Source organism: Taudactylus pleione, unplaced genomic scaffold, assembly GCF_031769625.1.
Source record: "Taudactylus pleione unplaced genomic scaffold, aTauple2 ptg000573l, whole genome shotgun sequence".
Classification (NCBI taxonomy): Eukaryota; Metazoa; Chordata; class Amphibia; order Anura; family Myobatrachidae; genus Taudactylus; species Taudactylus pleione.
Genome location: NW_028284975.1, coordinates 7,575,680 through 7,602,731, shown reverse-complemented (window position 1 = coordinate 7,602,731; position 27,052 = coordinate 7,575,680). Strand labels below are relative to the sequence as shown.

Sequence of the window (27,052 nt, the reverse complement as noted above, 5' to 3'; positions counted from 1 at the left end):
GTCACATATAATGAAGTAGTGGATGCTATTTGTTCCACCATCACTTCACTATTCACTCAAGTATTAGCTGATATCACTGCTCAATTGCAGCAGCTCACCCAAAGGGTTACTGACACTGAATAGCAAGTTGGAGCTGCCAGGCATTAAATTTCAGACCTCCAGTACAAAGTCAAACAGTTATCTACTGACTACCATCAACTACAAAATAAACTAGCCAATTTAGAAAATCGCTCCCACAGAAACAACATAAGGCTAGTGGGTCTTCCAGAATCTACAGTATTAAGGGCCCTGCCCTGCCTCACTTCATTAGCAACACTCTGCCTTCGCTACTTGGCATTGAGACAGTTTGCCAATATGTAGTCCTCAAGAGGGTACATAGAGTGGGCCCCACTCCAACTCCGAACAGACCATGCCCGCGGGTCACTTTATTCCGCTGTTTGAATTATCTCCATAAGATGGAAACCTAGTCTGTCTTACATCATATGAAATTGCTTATATGGAAAGGACATAAGTTGCATATTATTTCAGGACAAATCCATAGAATTGACAAGTGCCAGAAAATCGTTCTCTCTATTTGTTCCCAGCTTGTTTCAGAAGCTCAGTTATTTGGGCTGCTGTATCCAGCTAGACTGCGCATTTATGATGGAAACACTTATTAAGGATTTTTTTAACCCAGCCGATGCTTCTTCATTTTTTCAGGAATTATCCCAGGCTAAAGCCCTTGATATTAGTGACCCCGTTCCTCACTGAATATCATTCCTTGATCCCTTCTATGCGTTGTCTTCTCTGACAAGTGTTTACAACTTCTACACCCTCATACATTACACCTGGCTATGGACATGCAGGTCCTGGGATCCGATTGGACTTAAGTTCTCTTTCTGGTTGGAGGTCAGATTCTCAATGTTAATATACCGGATGTTACACACTTTGTTTTGCATGTTTATTATTTTCTGTCTATCTGTAAGTCATTTTACAAGCATTTATGTTTGTTTTCATATGTCGATCTCCCCCATGTTTATTTCTTCACACTACATCTAGTCCTTCCCCCTTCCCATTTTATTTCCTCCCTCACTTCATTATATCTATTTCTAAAATTTCCACAGTGGTCAAGTCTGATGTCATATCTTTCTTTCTATTTCAGTCTTCTCGAAAGAAATGCCAGATTTACAAATAGGCATCTGGAATGTTGGTGGAATTATATATATAGTATATGTTTTGCAAGAATTAATTCCCTGGCAAAAAGGCATAGAATACTTTCATATTTAAATAAAAGTGATGTAAATGTGGCTTTTAAACTCCTTTAACCCCCACAGAGATCACAAATCTAAACATGCTTAATTGTCTGTTGTTGCTTTTATCTCCTACAGCTCCAGAGTGCGCGGAGGGTTGATTTTATTTAAACGCTCTCTCTCTCTCCTTTGAGGTTCTCAAAATCATCTCTGGTCCACATGGGAGATATGTAATAGCATCTCTAAATATGCAGGGATGCAGGTACATTCTATCCAATGTCTATGAACACAATGTGCACTCTAAGCCCTTTTTTCAAAAGCAACTCGCCCTTCTTTGCTCTTATACTAAAGAATCTCTTATCTGTGAGGACTTTAATTTCCTCCAGTGGTTTAAACAAATCCACCTCTCATCTTGTTTTTCCCTTCCTACATTAGGTCTTCCCCTATTAGAGAAACGATTACAAGTCACAGATATCTGGTAAGCCCTACACCCTATGGTCAGAGAGTACCACACTCTTTCGTATCAACTACATTTTTGTTTCTTATTCTCTATTCCCTCTAGTCACCGACTTTCATATAAGCCCTATTTCTATATTCGACCATGCTTTAGTCTCTACCTCGCTACATATTCCTGATGAACCAGGGATAACAAGACTTTGGAAGTTCCTATCCTACCTATTTCGATCCACAAAGTTCAGATATTGTTTAGAGGCTGTCTGGGAGGAATATAAACATGATGATCTATCTCACTTAGGGGTCTATTTACTAAGCAGTGTTAGGAGACAGAGTGAAAAGTGATAAGGTGCCAGCCAATCAGCTCCCAAGTGTCATTTTTCAAACACAGCCTGTGAGATGACAGTTGGAGCTGATTGGCTGGCACCTTATCAATATCTTATTACTTTTCACTCTGACTCCTAACACTGCTTAGTAAATAGACCCCATAGAAAATGATCCAATCCTTTTTTGGATGACGGCAAAATCTGTCATGACAGGGGTAATTATTTCCTTCACTGCAGTCGCAAACAAAAAATACTCAAATTGCCAACACCATGAAAAGCACAAGTCAAAGCTTTTTACTCATTTTTAGCATCTGACTCCCCACCCCATCACGTTAATTTGGCAAAACCAGCAAGAGATCTATCTTTGCCAGGCTCTTATCGACCTATTTAATTTCTTAATTCGGATTATAAACTCCAGGCTAAGATACAGGCAGATCACATGAGGGTGGCTCTTCCTCATGTTGTTCACCCTGACCAGACTGATTTTATTTCAGATCGCCATTCGGTGGTCAATGTGAAGAAGGTTATCTCTGCAATCTCAGCTTCACCACTCCCTGCTACCCCCTCTGGTAATTTGATTTTAGCCCTTGACACCAAAAAGGCTTTTGACCTGATAGACTGGCCCGACTTATATCAAACACCCCATCATTTTGGTTTCCCTGGTTCATTTATAAAAGCTATTCAATTATTATATTCTAACCCCAGCACCTAGATTGCATGCAATGGTCTCCTATCTTCTCCATTTCCTATATGGAAAGGGACAAGACAGGGATGCCTGCTCCTGGCACTTCTGTTCGATATTGCACTTGAGCCTCTGGCGATGTCCTTGAGAGCATCCTCACTGTCTTTAAGGGTATTTGGATTAGTGATGTTAAGCTCAAGATTGCTCTTTTTCGCAGACGACATGCTGCTATTAATTTCAGACCTTGCGTCCTCTATTCTGGAAATATTAAGTTTGATCTCTGAGTTTGGAACAGCTGCATGTTACAAAATCAAGTACTTCCTTTGAACATTTCTTCTAAGACTCCTTCTTCCTCCTTATTTCCAATTCCTCCTTTCATGTTACTAACTCTCACCTTAAATATTTGGGGGTCCATATACCAGCAGACTTATCTACATTGTATGATAAAAATGTATCCCCCTCTCTTGCTAGTGTTGCTTCTATGTTGGATGGCTGGAAACTGTTGCCTCTTTCCCATCTAGCTAGACAAGCAGTACTAAAGAGTATCATCTTCCCAAGGATTTTTTATATACTGCAAATGCTACTCATTCATCTTAGAGAAACAGATTTAATATTTTTGAGGAGAATAATGACGCGCTTTATGTGGCAGGGTAAGACGCCTAAAATTGCTTTCGCTAAGCTCTTGGTCGATAAACAATCAGGCGGAGTGGGAGGTTCCTGATTTCGCTTCATACTCTCTATTTTCTTGCATTATGTGGCAGAAAGGTTTTACGACAGGAGCACATATACTGATTTAGAACTAGACAAATCCATTTTTGCCCCATTTTCCCCTAATGCGCTGTGGCATGCAAAAAATAACTTATTCCCACACACATTCTTCATCATATACTGTTTAAAGATACTTACTGCTGCTGGGTATCTCTTCACAAAAAATTGGGTGGAGACCATACCTCTTCTCCTTATGTTTCTTTCTTCGTACCCTCCTTACATAAATCAAATTTCCTACAATGGAGGGGAAAAGTCCTTTGTTCTGCCGCCAAGGTATTTGATCCTGGAGGCCGTATGATCCAATTCTCAGACTTATGTGAAAAATACCAATTTCCCATTTCAATATGTTCCTTCAGGCACGCCATTATGTCTCCTCACTTAATTTGACCACTTACTTCCCCTATCCTATTAACTATCTTTCAAAACTATGAAAAATTTTGGCTAGCTCTCCCTTTAAAATAAATTCTATTTATAGTTACCTAGCTAATTTACCCTCCAAACCTTTTGGGCTGAAATTGAGTGCACAGTGGGAAAAAGACATCCCCTCTGTATCTTCTCTGGATACTCTACTTGCTAATTATGATGCTACGTTACATATTTTAAGCTCAGCCTACTTGCAAGGAGTTCATCTCAGAACAATTCAGAGGGCATACTAGTCACCAGCTATATGCTCCCATGTGGATCCATCCTTTTCAAGCACTTGTCCTAAATGCAATAGCTCAACAGCCACCTTTTTTCATTGCCTCTGGAGCTGTAGAAAGATTAAACGATTTTAGAACAAAGTGATAGCATTTGTTAACGTTTCCTTTTCTCTGTCTTTAATACTGGACCCCTTTGCATGCCTTTGCACCAGGGCAGCCATTCTCATTGTTAATCCAACAGCAGAGGCTGATGATATTTTTCCTTCCTGAGCTTAGTGACGGTGACTCTCATTCTTGTCCAAATGCTTAATTGCAAACAGGGAAAAGCAGATCACATGTCACTGTAAATGCACAAACCTGAGCTTACATGATATTTCTCTTTGGAACAAAAATTAGTTGTGATTTAGGTTATCCTGATCCAGAGGGATCATTTTATTTATATAAAAGCCTCTATGTGTTTCTTTTCTTATAACCCTCCCTGTGCTGCGGGTTTATTGGTGAAACACTGTATCTATTACAATACAGGTTTTTGGATAAATTGTGACTTTACAAACTACCATCATATAATATCAATCATTAGTAGTGCAATACAGGATTACTTTCTCCCTTTTCTGAACTTTCTTCTCCACTCCCAGCATTTTCATTAGATGAACACATGGTAGTGACCTTGTACTGCATTTTTGCAAAAAGGTATCCCACATTGTTGTCAGTCTAACAGCAGATGCTGATGATACACTTCCTTCCTGCTACAGTGACTCTCATTCCTTGACCTAATGCCAATGGCAAATAGAGAAAAGCAGATCACATGTTGCTGTAAATGCATAGACCTTGTTATTCTTCTTATTTAATCTTGGAGGGAAGATCACTTACAATATCAGTTATTGGATTTGAGCACAGTATGATCCTGCATGTACGGTATTTATCAATCACCTGCATATCCCATCTTGCAATGCAGGTTATTCACATGATAATTGTTTCCAATATTAGGTTGATTAGTGGATGGTCTGGTTTTTAAATTTTAGTAATTATCTTGTTATCTGTCTTTATTTGTTTTTGCATGGATTTTTCGCCCCCTTTTTCTTTACCCATCACATCTATTGATTATTCATAACCTCTACATAGGGTTATCCTTCACGGCACAATATTTATGTATGTTTGTACAGTCCTTTACTGTAGAATGTTTGTGCTGTTTTGTTTTTTTTGTGTTTTTTTTCAATGGTAATTCAAGTTGTCTGCTATATTGTACATTAACATATGACATGAGGACTAGTATGCGGACATCAATTTGAATTGTAACTATTCTTAACATACCCTTAACGGTGTTTGATTATTGAGGCATTCCCTTTTTTATATACCGATCTCTATAGGATGTTGGACTTCCCATATGTTTATTTTCAATTTTTTCTTGTAAAACTAAAGATTATGGTTTAAAGCTATAATTCTATATGTAGGAGTGTGGCTCAGCTAGAGATATATATTATTCTTCTTTCCTCCCTTGGATAATTGTTTACATTTATTGCTCTTGAGTGCACCTCTTTCACATATATATAGTCCAATTTTTTCTTGCCAGTGATTGTTATTAAGTGGTCTTTATCTTCACGGCTACATTAATCTCATATATCTAATACAGTCCCCTTTTTTCTCCTATGTGAGATAGCAGCACATTGTAAATCATATTAATGATATAGGTACATACATTATGTAACTAGCAGAACTATAGCCTTGTCAATAATATGTGTAAATAAAGAAATAACAGGCACTTCAGAGAATGCAGGCTTGACTTCTGCTGTCAACCATCATGCATAAAGCATAGGGTTTCTGATGAGTTAGTCATGCATGTTGCTGCCTGAGAAAAAGTAGATAACACTGACACCAATGCTGCTCTCTGAGGATGTTTGGTGGCCTCTGTTGTTATAAAAACGTTGTAGATCCAAGATGCATCCAGGAGCAGGGGGAAGTCAGTGAGAATACAGTACTGTATGTATTACAGTATAAAGCGGTATCTTGGTGAGATGTAGTTTTGCAAACAAACAGCCCAGTACAGACTGAAGATTGTCCTGCCAGGTGGGCAGGTTCAGTATCGATGTACTTTTTGCTCTGAGAGCTTGGTCACAATACAGACTAAACTAAACTACGGTATGATATAACAGCACTATGCGAGTGAGGTCTAAAGAACTATTCATCCATTCACTGGACTACTGTGATAGCAACATTGTCAAATAATCTGTTATATAATCCTATATGGTGTATATGCACCTGTGCAGTGAGAGTCAAACAACAGCCCTCACTAATGTTTATGCTCCCAGAGTGAGAGATGGAGGTGCTTGCACAAGATTGGTAGGGAGATCTCACAGCCTGCTTACCACTCCATTGTAGCCTGGACCAGGGCTACTACAATAGGAGGTTGAGAGAGATAAGAGGGGAAAGAGAGAAAATAGGGAGAGAGAGAATAAAGGGGGTAGAGGGTATAGAAGAGTGAGAGAAAAAATAAGGGAGCGAGAATAGCAAGGAAAAAAGAGGGCAAGAGAGAAAAGAGGGGTCAAGAAGGAGACAGAGGGGAGTATAAATAGAGATATAGATAATTTTGCATGATCGCGACCCGTCATATGGCGAGTCCTTAATACTAGTAATATTTTTTAATACTTTTGCACTCCCAGCTCAAGAATGCAAGGAAGAGCAGCCACTCTCTTCAGCAAGGGTTGTTAGTCCCCAAGGCTAGGAGCACACTGTTGTTTTATGGGTACCTGAACAGAGGCTTCAACTCCTCAGACAAACCTGGGCCTGGTTCACAATATAACAGAAGGACCAAATACTATGTATTTCCCTGTTAGTGTGACCATCCCTGCTTGATGGTTAATACTTTAGCAAGGGACACCACTTTTGTTATTTCTGTCTCCTGGTACAGTGTGGATAACTTGTGCATGCACGCGTCATCCATTACCGTTGCTTGATGAAAATACATGGACAGGGCAGCTCTGCTCTTTTGGTGTCTCCCCTCAGATCGTGTCACCTGGTGTTGTATGCAATCCCCTAGTGACATCACTGTGCTGGGGTTTGTTATGGATTTTAAGGGAACCATTCATTTCAATTGGAAATCCAGCACACACACACAGATCAATTGCATTAATATGACATTTGGTGGTAAGAAAAGTGTAAAAAAAAAAGGTTCAAAAGGCTTAAAATGTAGCAAAACATCCTTGGAAGCATGCATTGCATTTCTTTAAAGTGTCATGGTGTGTTATGACAGGCAGTGTGATGTGTTGTCACTTTAATGCTTACTACATCTGTATACAAAGTGCCATTTTGTTTATTCCTACATTTGGAAGAGCAAGGCAGTTTATTGTTGAAGATGGAGCTTGGGCTATATACATAAGTTAGCAAAATGTCATTAAACAAAAACTATAAGTGCTAGTTCGGGTGAGTAGGCCTTTGTAACTACACATGATGTTTGGACATTACTGCTACAGATACCTTTGTTCCTTCACAGTTTTGTTTCTGCCTTGTTCATTTCCTAATTACCATAAAGGAAATTATGAGGATTATGATGCCTCTCGCTAGACAGGACTGGACCAAAAATACACAAACAAAAGTATAAAACATAAAAAAAACACACAATAAAATCACACTCACTAACAAAAAAACCACACAGAACTTAAAAAAACAATAACAAATTAAAGTAAGGGCAGCCTATATGGAAAACACACTTCAAGTAGAACAAGAAATAAGACAACTTTTAGCAACAATTAGCAATCACTTCATGTCTTTCTCCTGCTACTTTACTATATCTTTTCCTGCTCCACTTAAACCCATCACAAACCGACAAAGTGAAAGTAACCAGCTGTCTATTTCTATTATATCAATTGAATGGTGCTACAAATAGAAAAGCACAAATAAATCATAATATGAATAGAATAAATTCTATTCCACAGTGGTCTGTCTCTGTGATGTCAATTGTATGTTATTTATATAAAAGCACCATTAAATGAATATGAATATAATAGCTTCTAATCCATGTTGGTTTTAGTAGAAACTGCTGTCATATAGAACACACCATGGCAGGTTGTCATTTAGATCCGGGGGTCGACGGCTGTTTCAGTTTAGACAGAAAAACTGCCGCTTAGTAAATACAAGGGTCTAAATTTACTAAGCGGCAGGTTTGGGGTCATTTATATTTAGAACCCACCGGAAACTGCTAAAATTGACAGTGGTTTTCATGTTAAATTGAAAGCATTTCTTAAAGGTCGATTTTGATGTCTAAATAGCTGTTGATCCCCGTCAGATTAGAAATGACTACTTGCAGCGGCATGTTCTATATATTTATATATATTGAAACCTTTGTAATATGTTATTCTATTCATATTCATTTACTTATGCTACTCTATTAGTTAAAGAAAGCACAATTCAATTGTCATCTGGGCTAAATTTACTAAACAGCGGGTTTGGTGTCATTTCAAAACCACTCAAAACACGGATTGATGGCGGTATCCAGGTCTAATTGGCAGTACTGTATTTACTAAGCAGTGGTTTTGGTGGTGGTTTCTAAATGACAACCCGCCATGGTGATTTCAATTTAAACCACTGTGAAATGGAAACTATTCTATTCATGTTCCTTTAATTATGCTACTCTATTTGTTGTAGAAAGCATTATTCATTTGACATCACAGAAACATACCACAGTGGAAAGAAGCTATTCTGTACATATTCATTTAATGGTTCAGAAACATTCACCTGACTTCATAGAAATTGACAGCTGGCTACTTTAACTTTTTGGTTTGTGAGGAGTTTAAATGGAGAAGGAGAAAGTTGTTGGAAAGGTTAAAGAAGGAAGATTGCTAATTGTGGGGAGTTAATTTTATACGTTATCTTGTTTTTTGTTATGTAGCTGTCTATTTGAGGTGTTTTCCACACAATCCGTTTTGTCGTCTTTTTTATGTCCTGTGTGTGTTTTTTGTGTGCGAGTGTAATATTATTGTGTTTTTGTGTTTTTTTTGTTTTGTACTTTTGTTTGTTTGCACATTTCTGTCAAAGACCAGTCATGTCTGGTAAGAAACATCATAATCCTCCATAGATTTAAATGTACCTCTTAGTAAATTGGTGGGTTGCAAAACCACAGCAAGCTGTGATTTAGAACCTGCTGCTTTGTAATTTTAGCCCCCGGGGCTCAATTTACTAAGTGGTGGTTTCTAAATTCTAACGGTTTTGTGGTGGTTTTGCAACCCGCTGATTTACTAAGCCCAAAACTGCACAGAAAGCACACTTTAGAACAGAATAGAATTTGAGGTACAATTGATTGGTATGCAATTGGGAAGCTGGCGAACGTAAGCCCGACAGCTGGCTTCCCGACTGCTTTATCCCGGTGAGGGTTACATGACAGGCATCTTATTCTAGATGCCTGTCATTTAATCGACGCCAGGAGACCGGCGCCCGGCATCCCGATCAAAGTGATGCCGGGCGCCGCTGCGGACAGCAGCGGGGGGGTGGGTTAGGTTTAGGGCTCCAGGGGGGAGACTTAGGGTTAGGCATCCCCCTGGGAGGTTAGGGTTAGGCTAGGGGGAGGGAGGGTTAGGCACCCCCGGGGGGAGGTTAGGGTTAGGTACCCCCCGGGGGACTTAGGTTTAGGCGGCGGGAGGGGGGGTTAGGTTTAGGCACTTAGCGGGGGCATTAGGGTTAGGCACTGGAGGGAAGGTTAGGGTTAGGCACCCCTAAGGAGGGTTAGGGTTAGGTTAGTTCATACTTACATGGGGACGATCAGGATTTTCAGCCGCGTCGGCCTGCCGCTATCAGGATTTGTATGTATTCCCAATTGATTATATGTGATAAATTCACAATGGTGACCTTACATTTCTGATCATTTGGAGATTGTATACCATTTTTTATTATAATTCTGGCCTTCCAGTCTAAGTGATACAGTTAAAAGTCATAGGACTCTATGTAACAACACCAATATACATTGTATCAAGATAATCTATATTCATATATAGAGAGTTTTACTATGTGTTTTTAATGTACAATTATTTTATGTATTTTATTATGTGTTTTTGATTTGTATGTGGCAATACTATAAATGATATAAAATTTTTATCCTAAATGGTCACTGTTTCCTTGTAATGTATACTGCGCAGCCAATTATTCTTTAAAACATTGGCCATTTGCATCCGACACCAACACTGTGTTAACCTCTGAATTAGGCTCATTGTCTTTATATTGTGCTAGAACATTTCAGTGACTTTTTATCTTTATGATTTTTAGTATAGAATGCATTATATCATATATGACATCTTTACCAAACAACTGTTTTTATGTAGAAAAATAATGGAATGCACATGTGAGATGCAAATTGTTAATTTATGGTGTATTCAACATCTAAGGCATATATACTAGTGTTAGTAGTGGTTACAGTATGCATGATTTGCTGCATTGTAATGCTGTACTTCTCCCCGGGCCCACAGACTACATCTCCCTTCCAGGTACTCTCCCAAAGAGGATAGAAAAAACATAGATAAGTATGTCTTAAGGTTTGCTGTTGGCAGTGATAAAAATAACAATAAAAAGTATAATAATAATACTCATGGACATAGCTATTATGGGTGCAGGGAGTGCCATTACTGTGGGACTCAGAGGATTACTGGGCCCACCTCAGTGAAGTGGGAGCACTATGTGGCATGTGTACAGGCAGCAGTACAATATGGCATATTGTTAACTTGGGCACTATAATATGGAATAATATGGGCACTGTGTGGTATAATGTGATATAGGTTACCATAACGTGAACTAGAACACAACTATGATTCTTAAAATGAACTAGGGCAGTAATATAAGGTATAACATGAGCAACTCCTATGGAGAGAGGTATCTTCATGGGGGAGATGTACTAAGCTCTGGAAATTGATACATTGGAGAATGATAAATGACCAGCCGCTCAGCTCCAAACTTCCATGTTACAGGCTGTATTTGAAAAATGCTAGTTAGGATTGGTTGGTAGTTTATCGCTCTCCAATTTGTCACTTTCCAGAGCTTAGTACATCTGCCCCTAAATGTTGCTATGGGGCCCACAAAGTTCTGGCTATGCAATGATAATGCTAATGTTAATAAAGCATCTCTAGATACAGTAAATCTGTAGTGCAAACCACTAGACTTCACGGCGCTAACAGTGTGTATAGATTTATAACTAAATAACACCTGCTTAAAGCAATAAGGGGTTTGTTAGGACCCTAAAAAAATATCTAGGAAAAAATAACTGAAAACAATAATTACTGCGTATGGTGATATAAAACATGTTCCATTCAATTCTTATTAGATATATCAGTGTCTGCTTTCTATATAGACATCTATAATAAGCATATACATGAATAATAAAATCAAATCACAAAAATAGCAGAATAACTCATATAATATATATATATATATATATATATATATATATATATATATATTGCTATCCCTAATATAAAATTTGTTGCAATTCCAGTGTTCTTATTAGGAAATAGAGAGCCAACTCAGTAAATGTACTCCGCAGCTGTTAGTGATTGAACTGGCGTCCCAGTTCTGATCTCACTGTCCCCACAGCTTAAACAATAGATATTAGTTTATACCTCAGTCCAAATGAGCGAATATATATTGCACCTGTATAGCAGACACGGCTCACTGTACATGCGTGGCCATGCTGGACGGGTCCATGGACAGGATACTGTTCTTCCGTATGGAGGTAAAATGGCTGATAGTAGCGAGGGAACACCCTGTGTGTGGTAATAGGTGGCTGCTGCTGTTAGCATTCCTGTGGACTGAGTGGTGTTGTCCGTACAGGAAATAGTCTCTGGCAGTGAATGAGGGGAGCCGTGTATGTGGCAATGTAAAATCGCAAATGCTATTATTCCCGGCCACTGACAATCAGGCTCTTTAGATAGACACTGGTAACTGCAGCTTGTCCGGAGCAAGAAGTGACTGGAGCATAATTGGTCAACACGTTTCGTCCTGTGGAATGCCGGCACTTTTTCAAGACTGGAGACTTATGTCCATGTTGTCTCCTTATATCCCTCTAGAATCTCATTAGATGATTGTTTGATCTGCAGCACCTAACTATTTATGTGTTGAAGATACTATATTTTATCTATACATAAAAATGTATTCTGTCTCTCAGATTTACAATTACAACAAAAACATATATACAGTATTATAAGTGCATTATAGCATTACTAAATTATTGTCCTTCATTTTTTCTTTCATAAATTATAAATGAACACTCAATATCAAATCATAAACCAAATAAAAACAATCAAGTCTCCTGTTTCAATCACATAGATACAACAGATATAAAATGTTTCTTATTATTTTATTCTCACAAATTAAGTCATTTATTCTGTTTAGTTTATTTCCTTTCATTTTATTTATTTTTATTTTTATTACTATTTTATTTTGATCCAACTTGATTGATTCAAACAATACATCCCCTGCAAGCTGCATATATGTACATATACACATGAGTATATATATATATATATATATATATATGCGCACATGAATACAAGCAAGTGTGCACAGCACACATTCATCAAATATAAGAACTGAAATATAGATAAACAATATAGTCAATGTATTACAAAATACTGGACCTAAACACAAATTTACATATATACATACATACATGTACATACATATATACATATACATAGAATATATGCCCATATACACATACATATACACAATATTGTATACCAAATATGTGCAGATCTGCCCCAATACATCTGCACCTGAATGATGTTCCTCAATTAAGCAACTAAACATATAAACATCCCCCCATAAGATTATGCAGCCCTTATTCTTAGGATCCCTTTTATATGCATTACCTTGTATTTCAAGACTAAAGAGATCCCCAATATTCCTGAAATAACTTCCTATTTTCTCTGTGGGTGCCATGAGAATAGGAATGGAGACAGATGTTCCTCGTACCATACTTATAGTGCCACACAACCCAGTAAAGATGTTCTTAGGATCCCAATAGAACAACCAAATACCACAGTGACCTTAATTATACTTTATCAAGTTGCTTTACTCTATTAACACATAGTCTAATGCCTCATTCAGCCCTTTAGGGTTTAAGGTGTCTAATTTAAAAATCCATTCTGATTCCCCTATACACAGTTGACGAAACCTATTTCCTCCCCTCTTAGTACTTCCAAAGTATTCAGCCCCCATAATAGATAAACCTGAGGGTCACTGTTGTGATGGTAGAAAAAGTCCCATGACACACTGTGCATAAGTACCTTCTTGATAATGTGTCTATGTTCTCTGAATCTACATTTATTAGTTCATGTTGTTCTACCTACATACTGTAGGGAACATGAATATACACACAGTATCTAGATTCACAATTATTAAATTGTCTAATGCAAAATATTTCTCCATTTGTAGTGGAGATAACATTACAGGCTCTATTCTGCATATATTTACAGGTTAGACAGATTGTCTTATTACAATGAAAATTCCCTTCAGGTTTAAATTGTAACCATGTATTTTCAGAGGATTTTCTTTCTGATTTTAATTCACTTGGTGCCAAAAGGTTTCTTAGGTTTTTGTTCTTTTTAAAAGTAATCTTAGGTTTGTCTTCAATACATTTTCTTAGTATAGGATCTTGTTTCAAAACAGAAAAAATATTGTGTACAATCTATCTTATCTAATTGTTCCTTATCTAATACTGAACCTGGATATAAAGGTCACTGGTTCTGGGATATCTTTATCATAGTTTTCATCTTTATTTATATAATTAGGATTTTCTTTTTTATTCTATTTTTAAGGAGATATAATCTGTTGATGGACTTAGCATATTGTTTAGCATTCTCTAGTCATTGTTCTGGATAACCTCTCCTTCTAAAGTGTGTAATCATCTCTTCCATTTGGTGGAAGAAATCTTCATCTATGGTGCAATTTCTCCTTAGTCTTAGGATTTGATTTTTTGGAATATTCTTTATCCACAGACTATAATGCCTACTTTGATAGTGCAAGTAATTATTCTCACCCACAGGTTTTGCATAATTTGATGGAACAATAATATTATCTTGAACTGAGAATGCGATATCCAAAAAATGTATTGAGTCATAAGTGAACATATGAGTAAAAGAAAGATTAAACATGTTAGTGTTTAAATATTTAACAAACTCCTGTGCTCGTGTAGATCCCCATCTCAAATAATAAACAAATCATCAATAACCTGGCCATAGAGGACCAGGTTATCTCTATATGGGCCAGTCCATATGAGTTGTTCTTCAAGGCAGCCCATATAGAGATTCGTGAAACTTGGCGCGAACCTGGTCCCCATGGCCATCCCCAGTGCTTGTAAATAATAATTATTATCAAAAAGAAAATAATTGTGAGTGAGAATAAACATTATTGCTTCCAATACAAAGTTAGGTCACTTCTCCGTTAGTCTCACATCAGTTTCTAAGTAATATTTTACTGCTTCTATTCCTGCTTGATGTGGAATATTCATATATAATGCCTAGACATCAAGGGTAAGAAATCCCCATCCCTTTGTGCAGTGCACCTCAGAATTTCTTTGTAATATATGTTTAGTAATTTTAAGATGAGATTTTAGATTTGCAACATGACTTTATAAGTGAGCATCTACAAATGTGATAAATTAGAAGTGAGTGAACCAATACCAGAAATCATACAATGCCCGGGGGGTGAAACTAGTGCTTTCTGAATTTTAGGTACGTGGTAAAATATCGGGGTAATAGGGTGTGCACGAAACAAAAATGTAAATTTGTCCTCCGATATCACATTCCCAGTTTTTGATAAATCCAACATATTTATAAAATCTGTCCGATAGAGTATGGTGGGATCACCTGATAGTAAGGTATAATATTTCTTATCATATAGCTGTCTTTTTGCTTCAAGAATATAGTCGGTTGATCTCACCCCCCTTATCAGCAGGCCTAATTACAAGAGAATTGTTATCTTTCAACTGCGTTAGAGCCAATCTTTCCCTTTTAGAAAGGTTTTGTTTAAATTACCTAATATTTATTTTTATTATCTGATTTCTTACATAATGTTTTAAATTCACTTAGAGTCTTATTATAGAAAATATTAACAGGGCTTTTATGTTCAAGTGAAAAAATTGTGATTTCCTTTTAAATTTTGGTAACTTTGATGTATCGATATGTGAATTTGCATCGAGCAACATAATCTCTGTGGAGTTTTCATTCAATAATTGTTCTTAGGAAAGTAACCCTTCTTGGTCTGATTCATTTAGAACAATGGGTACTTCCTGAATATCATCAGATACATTTAGTTTTTTAGAAGCAAAATAGCATTTTCTACAAATGTCATGCCTTCAGCATAGGGTTTGTTTATCCATCTCACTTCTGTTACACTAGTTCATATTAGCAGCCCCACCTAGCGGTCAGGACAGTAGCAGCTTAAATCGGATCTCTTTTGTCCTTCCTAAGATGTCTTAGCAGTCTAGCAATGCATTCTGGGCTAAAGGAGCTGTAAGCAGCCATTTCCTATTCTCATATGGTCCCAGGCAGACATCACCTCATGTGGTCAACCTGGTATAGCATCCGTTGGTGAGTTTATAAGCTTTAACTGTGCCACCATAGATCTGCTTAACCAGTTACATATATTAGCTGTACTATGTCACACTGCAGCCTATACTTTGCATACTGTATAACTTCATGCTGTTTGCATATTAAATGTTATGTATATGTTTGCCTTGCATTTTCATGTGCATATTGTATTGCCTTTTATTGTTTACATTTACAGGTTTACCATACTCGCTCATACACATGTATCTGTGTACATTCATACAAGTTCCTCTATTGAATAATAAACTCTGTTCTTTAGATCACATCTGACTGAATTATTGGAAGATACTGGTTATGCTGTCTGCTCCAAATTTGTCAGACACTTAGTGAGGGGCAGAACAGTAAAACATTGGGCTGTCAGCGTGTGATGCATATATTTGACTTAATCACCAACATTGTCTGTCAGCAAGTGGGACACATACTGACTCCCAGATCTGTTATACTGCCAGCCAGAGCTATTTGCATATGACAGCACAAGAGTTTCTATACAGTCTAACCATGGCAGCACAGCAATAGGAGTACCGCCATTGACTACACAGTAATTTCACACTGTCAGTACAGCCACCTGCATATAGCAAGACAACAGTCTCAGCACAGTCAAACAGCCTAACAACAGTCCCAAGACCCCAAGCCTCTACACAGTCAAGCATTTCCATTCCATCATCATGTCACAGAAAACTACATCTTCATACAAAAGAAGGTCCCAAGTCTCTAGTTCCTCCAAATCTTTATCCGTCAGCAATGCAGCCATAATTGCACGCGCAAAAGCGGAAGCTGCAAAAGTGTGAGCCACCTTTGCTGAACAAGAGATGCAATTGAAAATAGAAAAATCACGTTTAGAAGCAGAGAAAGGAATAGAGAGATCATGTTTAGAAGCAGAGAAAGATATGGAGAGATCACGTCTGGATTCAGAAATAGATATGGAGAAAAATTGCCTAGAAGCAATTAGTGAGAAGCTCACTGCAGAGAAGGAAGCAGCAGCTGCCATAGCTGAAGCAGAGTTCTTATAGTCTGTAGAACTCCCTGATATAAGGAGGATCAATGTGCTTGATGTAGAGCTTGGATCGCAGAATTCTTTGCAACGCACATCAGAATATGTCAATCAAGCATCCAAAATGGGTAGCAACCCTCAATCAGTACAAAGCATGCATTCAGACTTCGTCAGTGAAACAAGCCAAACACACTATGCAGCGCCCCCACTAGTCAACAGTGAGCTGCAAACTTGCAAACAAGAGAATTCTAGACACAGGGAACCCATGAGGGACAACTCTCCAAAACACTAGGTTTCTGAATCTGCAAACTACAACAAAGGCACAAATACCTGTACACAAAAGTGGTATGATGCAAGCCAACAGGAATCATACAATCCTAACAGGTATGACCACGCACCATTTACCCACCATGTTAATGCACAAACAGCATCTACTAGAGCCAATCAAGACACATAAGATTTTGCCAAGTTTCTTGCTCGCCGTGAGCTGGTCACAAAAGGACTTTCAAAGTTCAATGATCGCCTTGAGAGCTTCAGAGCCTGGCAATCCTCTTTCCAAAATGTAGTTAGAAGTTTAGACCTTTCACATAGCGAAGAGATAGACCTTTTAATTAAATGGCTTGGGAATTAATCCGCTGAACATGCTAGAAGGATAAGAGTGATCAATATTAACCACCATGAGAATGGCCTTAAAATGGGTTAGATTAAATGAGTGCTATGGCTCACCAGAGATAATAGAAAGTGCACTCTTCAAAAGAATTGATGATTTCCATAGGTTACCTAACAAAAGCTATCAGAGACTGAGAGAATTAAGAGACCTACTAGTGGAGCTTCAAGTAGCCAAGTGTGAGGGAGACTTACCAGGATTTGCCTTCCTCGACACAGCCAGAGGCATTAACCCTATAGTGCAAAAACTACCTTACAATCTGCAGGAGCAATGGCTCATCCATGGTTCCAAATATAAGCAGCAGCACAATGTGCCATTTCCACCATTCTCTGTTTTTGTGGACTTCGTGCACCAACAGGCTAAGACCAGGAATGATCCTAGTTTTGCCTTTATCCTTAACCCCTATTCTACCTAACCCCTGCAAAATGTCAGTCACAGTTCACAAGACTAAATTGCATTATACAGATTCTTCCCACAGGTCTACACATTCTACTCACCATGAGAACAGAGATAAAGATCCTGACAAGCAGTGTCCTCTGCATAACAAACTGCATCCTCTCCTGAAATGCAGAGCCTTCAGAGAAAAGTCCCTGGAGAACAGCAAAGCATTCCTAAGAGAAAACAGCCTCTGATACAAGTGCTGCTCTTCTACAACCCACCTTGCCAAGGATTGTAAGGTTAGTGCTAACTGCATAGAATGTCACAGCACAGAACACAACACAGCTCTACACCCTGGACCTTCCCCATTAACTTTACAACACAGTTATGGTGACACAGAGCATGGCGGGGAGCTCAGTATGGAGCAAAGAGACACCACTGTAGTCACACCAGAGATAACTTCACAATGTACTAAAGTCTGCAAAGATACTATTAGTGGCAGATCTTGCTCCAAAATCTGTTTAGCCAGAATCTACCCCAACGTCCAACCAGAGAAAGCTGCCAAACTTTATGCAATCCTAAATGACCAAAGTAACACGTCTCTAGCCAGATCAACCTTCTTTGAAACCTTTAACATCAAAGGACCTAGCACTCAATACTCACTAAGGACTTGTGCATGGAGTATTGAGACAATGGGGAGGAGAGCAATCGGCTATCAAGTTGAGTCCATAGACAGAAGACATGCCTTCCCTTACCCACTATCACTGAATGCAATGTGATCCCTGATAATAAGTCTGAAATCCCAACACCAGACGCAGCTATCCATCATGTACATTTTAAACATATAGCACATCTGATACCAGAACTGGGCCCACTAGCCCAGATAATGCTATTCATTGGGAGAGATATCTTATGAGTCCACAAAGCCAGAAGTCAGATTAACGGTTCACACAATGCTCCTTATGCTCAAAGATTAGACCCAGGATGGGTCATAATAGGAGAAGTATGTCTTGAAAATGTGCATAAACAAGCTACTGTCAACAGCATGCTTACCTGTACTTTAGAAAATGGGCACCCTTCTCTATTTCAACCATGTCACGATCACTTCTTCAAAAAGGAACTACCACACTGCACTGTCATAGACTCTCCTAGTGACAACCACATCTGTGACAGCTACCAAGAACATTTGGGGTGCACAGTCTTTCAAGGAACAAAAAGGGGTGACCAAGTGGCAATGTCCATAGAGGACAATCTGTTCCTGGAAATAATGAAAAAGGGACTAGTCAAAGATGATGCCAACAGCTGGGTTGCACCTCTACCCTTTAAAACACACAGACAGGGCCTACCTAACAACAGAGAACAAGTACTTAAATGCTTCTCTTCACTTAAACACAACTTCCACAGGAGACCAGAAATGAAAGATCACTTCTTCTCTTTCATGGACAAAATATTTTAGAATGGTCATGCTGAGATAGCTCCCATTGTTAAAGACACAGATGAATGCTGGTACTTGCCAATGTTTGGAGTATACCACCCAAAGAAACCAGGTCAGATCAGAGTTGTGTTTGATTCCAGTGCCAAGTTCGAAAGCATCTCCTTAAATGATGTTCTCCTGACTTGACCAGACCTTAACAACAAACTCATTGGAGTAGTCATACATTTCCGTAAGGACTCTATTGCCTTCACAGCTGACATTCAACAAATGTTTCATTGCTTCCTCATGAGACAGGAATTTCCTAAGATTCCTTTGGTTCAGAGACAATAACCCCTCTAAAGATATTGCAGAGTACCGCATGAGGGTAGACATCTTTGGTAACAGCCCTTCTCCTGCAGTTGCCATCTACGGCGACATTGTATCATTGATGTAACCACAAGATTAACCTCAATTAATCTTGCGGCTACGATGTAGCGGTTCTCCCCATAGACGTCTATGGGGATTTCTCACCATAGACGTCTATGGGACACACAGGCTGGCCGCATTCAGCTAATCAGGGAGCTGCTCCGACGGAGATGCTCCCTGATTGGCTGGCGGCCCCTTCACTGACACACATACCTTTGCTCAGTCCGTATGGATCGGGTTTTTTTGCGTTTTTTTTAACCCCTGGATTGCCAGTGGACATGATCAACGCATAGGAGAGGTGAGTATGGAATTTTTTTTTCAGGTATACCCCTATGGATTACTTCGGATACTAGGTGAGTATGTGTGAGTGTGAGTGTGAGTGTGCATGTATGTTTTATTAAAATTATACTTTCACGGTGTATGTTTGTTTATTTACGTATTTCTTTAGTTGTGGAACTACAAGTGCCAGTGTGCCCGTAATGCCCCGCATGCTGGTATTTGTGGTTCTCCAAATACCAGCATGCAGGGGAGGCTTGCTGGTACTTGTAGTTCTACAACCAAAGATAATATGGAAACTTAAATTTTACACTTTACCCTATCAACCTGGCACCTACCGCCCTAGGGTGCCGGAGATAGCCCCGGGCTATCAGTCTATACCTGGGGTGCCCTGGAGAGGGGGACCCCTTTATTGGGGGGGTCCTCAACTCCCCAGGGATCCCCGGCCTGGACTGACTAGCAGTCAGGGATAATGCTTTGGCCGGGGAAACCGGTGAAAGGTTTTCCCTGGTTGTGGCATTATCCCCCTGCTAGAAAGAGTTCGGTGCTGGTTCTGGAATTTTCAGGGGACCCCTACTCGTTTTGTCCCCTGATTTTCCAGAACCAGGACCAGCTCAACAAAGCCATGTGCTGGTTCTTAATATACAGGGGGCCCCCTACGCATTTTGGCCCCTGTATTTTTAGAACCAGAACAGGCTTTATAAAGCCCGGGGCTGGTTATGCTTTTGGGGAGGGGGTGGACGTAATTTTTTTTTTATTTTAAAACATTTAACATAAGTACACACAGAAACATGTCCATATCTCATGGGTATGTGCATGTTTCTGTGTTAATCTGACCTGCTCAGGATGTACTCACTAGCCTGAAGCAGGTCTATTATTTGGGGACTTTTGGTAACCTTTTTTTGCGAGTCTGAAACAGACACTCTATTACATTGGGCGAGTTGATTGTTTTCAATGTGAGAACATCTGGATGCGAGTTTGAGAATGCAGAGTTTTAGTAACTCTGAAAAATGCGAAATTTAGTGAACAGACACCCTATTACATGGGAGAGTTGTGAAAAATTGCGCGTTTAGCACCAAACTCGCAATTTACCAAAACAGACTACCTATTACATATGGCCCAATGTGCATTTTCTGATGCTTCAATCCAAGCAATTGCTGCTGTTGCATATGTTAAAACTGTGGATATTAGAGGTCAGTGTCATATTGGGTTTGTTATGGGCAAAGCAAAGTTAGCACCACTTCCAGAGCATACCATACCCAGGCTAGAATGTGCTGCAGTGCTAGCTGTAGAATTAGCTGAGCTCATTTCATCTGAGTTGCCAACTGAACTCTCAGGAGCAAAATTCTACAGCTACATAGTAGTGTTAGGATACATCTGCAATGAGACCAGACGATTCCATGTTTACATCAGCAACTGTGTGCTATGGATCAGGAGATCCACCAACCCAAACAGTAGCACTATGGCCCTCATTCAGAGCCATACGCTCTGAGCAGAGCGCACGCTCTGAATGAGGGCCGGGCTCCATTTTCATGGAGCGTCCTCCTGGACGCTCGTATAGCTGTGGGTCACCACCCACAGGCTATACGAGCGTGCTTTGTGATGGCCGCGATGGTCGAGACCATCGCGACCATCGAAATTGCGAGCCGGAGCCTGCGGTTGAGGTTTTCAACCGCAAGCTCCGGAGTGATTTTGGCTCTATCAGAGCCAAAATCACTCCCACTGACATCACTAGTGATGTCAGTGGACCGGCTTCTGACGGGAGGCGTTCCCGTGGGAACGCCCCCGTCAGGGAGGCACGCCCCCGGCACGCCCACGAAAGGGGGCGTGCTGTCAATCAACATTGATAGCACGCCCCCTTTGATCGGACACAACGAGCGAAGGACTTTCCTTCGCTCGTCGCGTCTGGCGCATGCGCACGATGGAGCTCCCTCCGTCGTGCGCATGCTCAGTGCATAACATCGACCCACTTACGAGCGGACAGCCGCTCGCGAGTGGGTCTGAATCAGGCCCTATGTGTGTACTGCTCACAATCCTGCAGATCATGCTACAAGAGCCATCTCAGCCAGTCTCCTTAAAGACACTTCATGGCTCAGAGGACCTGTTCTTGTACGAAACAGATGGGAACAATCCTGTAGGTGACACATTTGAGCTAGTTGACGCAGATACAGATGTGGAAATCTGTCCACAAGTGACTACGATCCATACCATAATCTCACATTGTCAACTTGAGCCACACAGATTCCAAAGATTCTCTACTTGTAAATCACTTCTTAGAGCAATTACCTGCCTAACTCACATAGCCCGTTCATTTAAATGTGCCACATCTCTAAGGGTGAATGAATGTAATGGTTGGCACCACTGTCAAAATATTTACACAGCAGAAGATCCACTTCTGCTTACTCCTGCCACTCTTCTAACTCAGAAGACTGGGACTACATATGCTCCTTCCGGAGAGTTCAGCAATAAAGACTTATTCAAACGACAATGGTTTCAAGTTCAAAGTCTAGCAAACACCTTTTGGGACAGGTGGAAAATACAATATATCTCTACCATACAGCCAAGGACCAAGTGGCAAGTTGCCAAACCCAACCTAAAACCTAGTGACATTGTGCTTGTCAGATATTGCCAGTCACAATGTAATTAGTGGCCTTTAAGTCTTCCACCAAGACATTCCCAAGCAAGGATGGGAAAGTTCGTAAGGTTGAGGTTAAGATCTCTAAGCAAGGAGAGACTAAGTTGTTTCTCAGACCAGTGTCTGAACTGTTCTTACTCTTACCTACTTAGAGTTTAAACTTGTGGTATCAGTGATACCAGACGGGGAGTGTCATGCCTTCAGCATATGGTTTGTTTATCCATCTCACTTCTGTTACACTAGTTCATATTAGCAGCCTCAGTGTTCAGGACAGTAGCAACTTAAATCAGATCTATTTTGTCCTTCCTAATATGCCTTTGCAGTCTAGCAATGCATTCTGGGCTAAAGGAGCTGTAAGCAGCCATTTCCTATTCTCACATGGTCCCAGGCAGACATCACCTCATGTGCTCAACCAGGTATAGCATCCGATGGTGAGTTTCTAAGCTTTAAATGTGCCATCATAGATCTGCTTAGCCAGTTACGTATGTTAGCTGTACTATGTCACACTGCAGCCTATACTTTGCATACTGTATAACTTCATGCTGTTTGCATATTCCATGTTATGTATATGTTTGCCTTGCATTTCCATTTGCATATTGTATTTGCCTTTTATTGTTTACATTTACAGATTACCACACTTGCTCATACGCACGTATCTGTGTACATTCATACAAGTTCCTCTATTGAATAATAAACACTGTTCTTCATACTGTATCACATCTGACTGGATTATTGGAAGATAGAGTCTGCTCCAAATTTGTCAGACACTTAGTGAGGGGCAGAACAACAAACATCTCTTATGAATTTATTCAGATCTAGGAAGAGCTAGAAGATATTAGGTTCTTTACAGTAGATGGAGCGAAACGTTAGCCTTTTTTTAATACTTTCTAATGATTAGTAGTCAATTCTTGTTTGGACAAATTATATATTCACTTTGTATCGATCTGTATCTGGCTCTCCTTGTTTCTTTTGTTTCTCTCTCTCCTTCCTCTCTTTCTTATGGGGGTGTAATTGGCCAGTGTCTCATATGGATTTAGGTGGCAATATTTTGCTAGTGGAAAAAAATCCTTGGTGGTATCAATATGTTCCCTCTCTTTGAACAGGACAGATGTAGATGGTTTATATGTTCCTTCTTTATAACTTATACTATAGTGATGCTGGTCCTTAGGTCTGTCAGAGTTTATATTTTTATGCTGTTTTAAAGGAGAATATCTCTTTCTTGGAGAGTCTTCATATTCTCTCCCTTTAATGGGAGGAGTATGATGTTCAAAGATGTGTCCTTGCTTTATACTTAGATCTCTTTTTGGTCTATTATATGATCTAATTCTATCCATCTTATAATCTTCCTGATTTCTTAGGAGTTTCCGTTTCTTTGTTTGAAACACATTGACCAATTATCCTCCAGTCACTACTTGCTCCAGACAAGCTGCAGTTACCACTGTCTATCTAAAGAGCCTAATTGTCAGTGGCTGGGAACAATAGCAGTTGCGATTTTACATTGCACGGCTTCCCTCATTCACTGCCAGAGACTATTCCCTGTACGGACACCACCATTCGGTCCACAGGAACGCTAACAGCAGCAGCTGCCTATTACCACACACAGCATGTTCCCTTGCTACTATCAGCCATTTGCCTCCATACGGAAGAACATTATACAGTCCATGGACCCTTCTAGTGTGGCCATGCATGTACAGTGAGCCGTGTCTGCTGTACAGGTGCAATATATATTCGCTCATTTGGACTGAGGTAAAAACTAATATCTATTGTTTAAGCTGTGGGGACAGTGAGATCAGAACTGGGACGCCAGTTCAATCACTAACAGCTGCGGAGTACATTTACTGAGTTGGCTCTCTATTTCCTAATAAGAACACTGGAATTGCATCAAATTTGATAATTGTTTTTAACTAGCTACCTAACAGCTACATTAAGGATCCATTTGTAACAATTTAGTAACTAATGGTATTGGACTCTGACTACTTATATGTAGTAAGAGAAGTCCCATAGCTCTGTTTACTGTTTTTTATCTTTGCATTTGGAAATTTTTCTATATTAGGGATAGCAAAATATACAGTATATATTTTTTATATGAGTTATGCTGCTATTTTTGTGATTTAATTTTGTTATTTTTGTGTATGCTTCTGCTTATTAAACCTATTTGGGGTGCTCATAACAAACCTCCTGTGTCTATATAGAAAGCAAACACTGATATATCTAATAAGGATTGAATGGAACATTTTTTATATCACCATGCGCAGTAAATATAGTTTTAGTTAGTTTTTTCTAGATACAGTAGTTGAATTTGAATCTGATTCAAGATTCATGTTCCCCATTACAGATTTGATGCATCACTTTAGAAAAATCTGATGTAATTAAGTACAGTAGTATAGTGTAGTTGAGTTTCTTAAGTGCAATTGATCAGCATTTCCGGCCACCACTAAATCCTCTGTTAAATAAAATAGATGTTTACAGATTTATAAGAACTTTTTTTTATGCAAAGCATGTTACTACAATATCTTCTCAGCATTCCTGAAGTTTGTTAGACTGTGAACATCTAACAATTATCTAAGATTAGAAACAACTTGGCTTGTCCTTGTAATATTCAAAAAATGCATTTAAAACAACATAAAGGCATACCTTTTTGCTTTTGATAAATAATTATTGGGAGATTGTGAAGGCAACACCTATGCATGTGGCACTAAGGGCATGTACTTCTCCATCTAAGAGACGTGTCATAAAATTAACTTATGTCCAATTGTAAATGAGCCCCGAAGCAGATTATATATATACAGGTTGAGTCTCCCATATCCAAAATGCTTGGGACCAGGGGTATTTTGGATAACGGAATAATCCGTATTTTGGAATAATTGCATATCATAATGAAATATCTTGGGAATAGGACCCAAATATACACACAGAATGCATTTATGTGTTATATACACCTTATACACACAGCCTGCAGGTAATTTTATACAATATTTTCAATGATTTTGTGGCTCAAACAAAGTTTGTGTACATACATGAAATTCATTTATGTTTCATATACACCTTATACACACAGCCTGAAGGTAATTTTATACAATATTTTTAATAATTCGTGCCTTAGACAAAGTTTGTGTACATTGAACCATCAAAAATCAAAGGTTTCATTATCTGAGTAATGCCAAAAAAATTCCGTATTTCGGAATATTCCGTATTTCGGAATATTTGGATATGGGAGACTCAACCTGTGTATATATATATATATATATATATATATATATATATATAATTTTGGATTTTGCACCATATTATATTATATCATATACATTTTAGGCTGGTTATGATCTCTTATTCTATCCCTACAGTGACAGTGTTTTTGTGATTGGTTGCTTTCCACTTAAGTACTACAATGCAGAGTTTGCCCTATAGGCCCATTTTCAATTTGGAGCGATAAGCCGATATCGGCAAAAAAGTTTTGCCAATGACGTCATTTCGCCAGGCAGAAAAGTTTTGCCATATTCAATTTCAACGACTTTCCACCTAGGTGGAAAGTCAATACAATGTAATAGGCAAAAAAGTTTTGCCTTTGAATAGCAGGCGGAAAAAAGTGCAGAATTGGGGTTTTGGGGTGCAATGTTGCGGGAACCCCCATGAGGCTTAAGAGGTGCCACCCAAATGTAAACTGTATCAAATAAAAAAAAAAGACTTTCCAAGACCTCAAAAAAGTACTTTCATTTTGGGGGCAAAAAACAAAAGTTGGGGGACACACTTAAAAACTAGTGAAATAGACTCCAGGGGGGTCCCCAAGTATGCCCCAGGTGTTCTCTTGATTGCAGGTGTTTGTGGAAGGTGGATTTTTCAGAATTTTTAAAACTTTACTTTAGCAACTTTTAAATATGCTACCCCCCATTTTCAGGTACCCCAAATTTGCTGGGACTAGTTATTTTCACAAAAAAACCTGCTAAATGCTATTCTTCACCACTTATGCAAAGTCGCTAATTAGAAACTATTGAGATACCCCAAATACCTTCAGCAGGCCTATTTGGGGGTATCCATAGTGATCCCCAGGGCCGGCTCTAGGCATCTTCCACCTGAGCAGCTGCACAAGGGTGCCACCCACAATAGGCGCACCAATTTTCCCTGTCTGACATCAACCTGGCCCTAACTGTCACTCTGTCACTCTGGCTGTTAATTCTGACTGCTCACCCCGCTTCCTTAGGCTTTATTAAAAACCACCCGCAGCCACCCTACTATACTAAGCCACCAGTCAGCCAGCCAGGATTGGTTAGTGCTGGGCTGGGCGGGCAGGGTGTGACATCACATGCCATCCCTGCCCACGCAGTCTCTGACTCCAGCGAGCAGCGGCAGTGGAGTGGACCTTTACTAGTGGCTGGGCTCTAACTACAGCGCTTGTAATTGGCTGCTGATAGCGGGCAGGCGGCAGCCGTTCGCAGCTACAGGAACAGCGAGCAGACTCGGAGTATGGAGGTGGGTCAGGTGGATGCCGGTGTCCTGACCCCAGTACTGAACAGAGGAGACCTCGACAAGTTGAGGAGATGGATCACTGGCCTCGTGACCCAGAGACTCGGTGAGTGCTGACAGTGA

The 27,052-nt window shown here is 39.4% G+C and overlaps 1 long non-coding RNA gene across 2 annotated transcripts in view; it reads right to left on the bottom strand.

Moving 5' to 3' along the window:
• LOC148481594 (uncharacterized) overlaps positions 1-12,073 on the bottom strand; it is a 192,190-nt gene extending 180,117 nt beyond the window's left edge. For both annotated transcript variants that reach the window (XR_015871897.1, XR_015871898.1), the window contains exon 1: positions 11,723-12,073. This is a non-coding gene — a long non-coding RNA (uncharacterized LOC148481594). The remainder of the gene's footprint in view (positions 1-11,722) is intronic.
• Between the last annotated feature and the right edge of the window lie 14,979 nt (positions 12,074-27,052).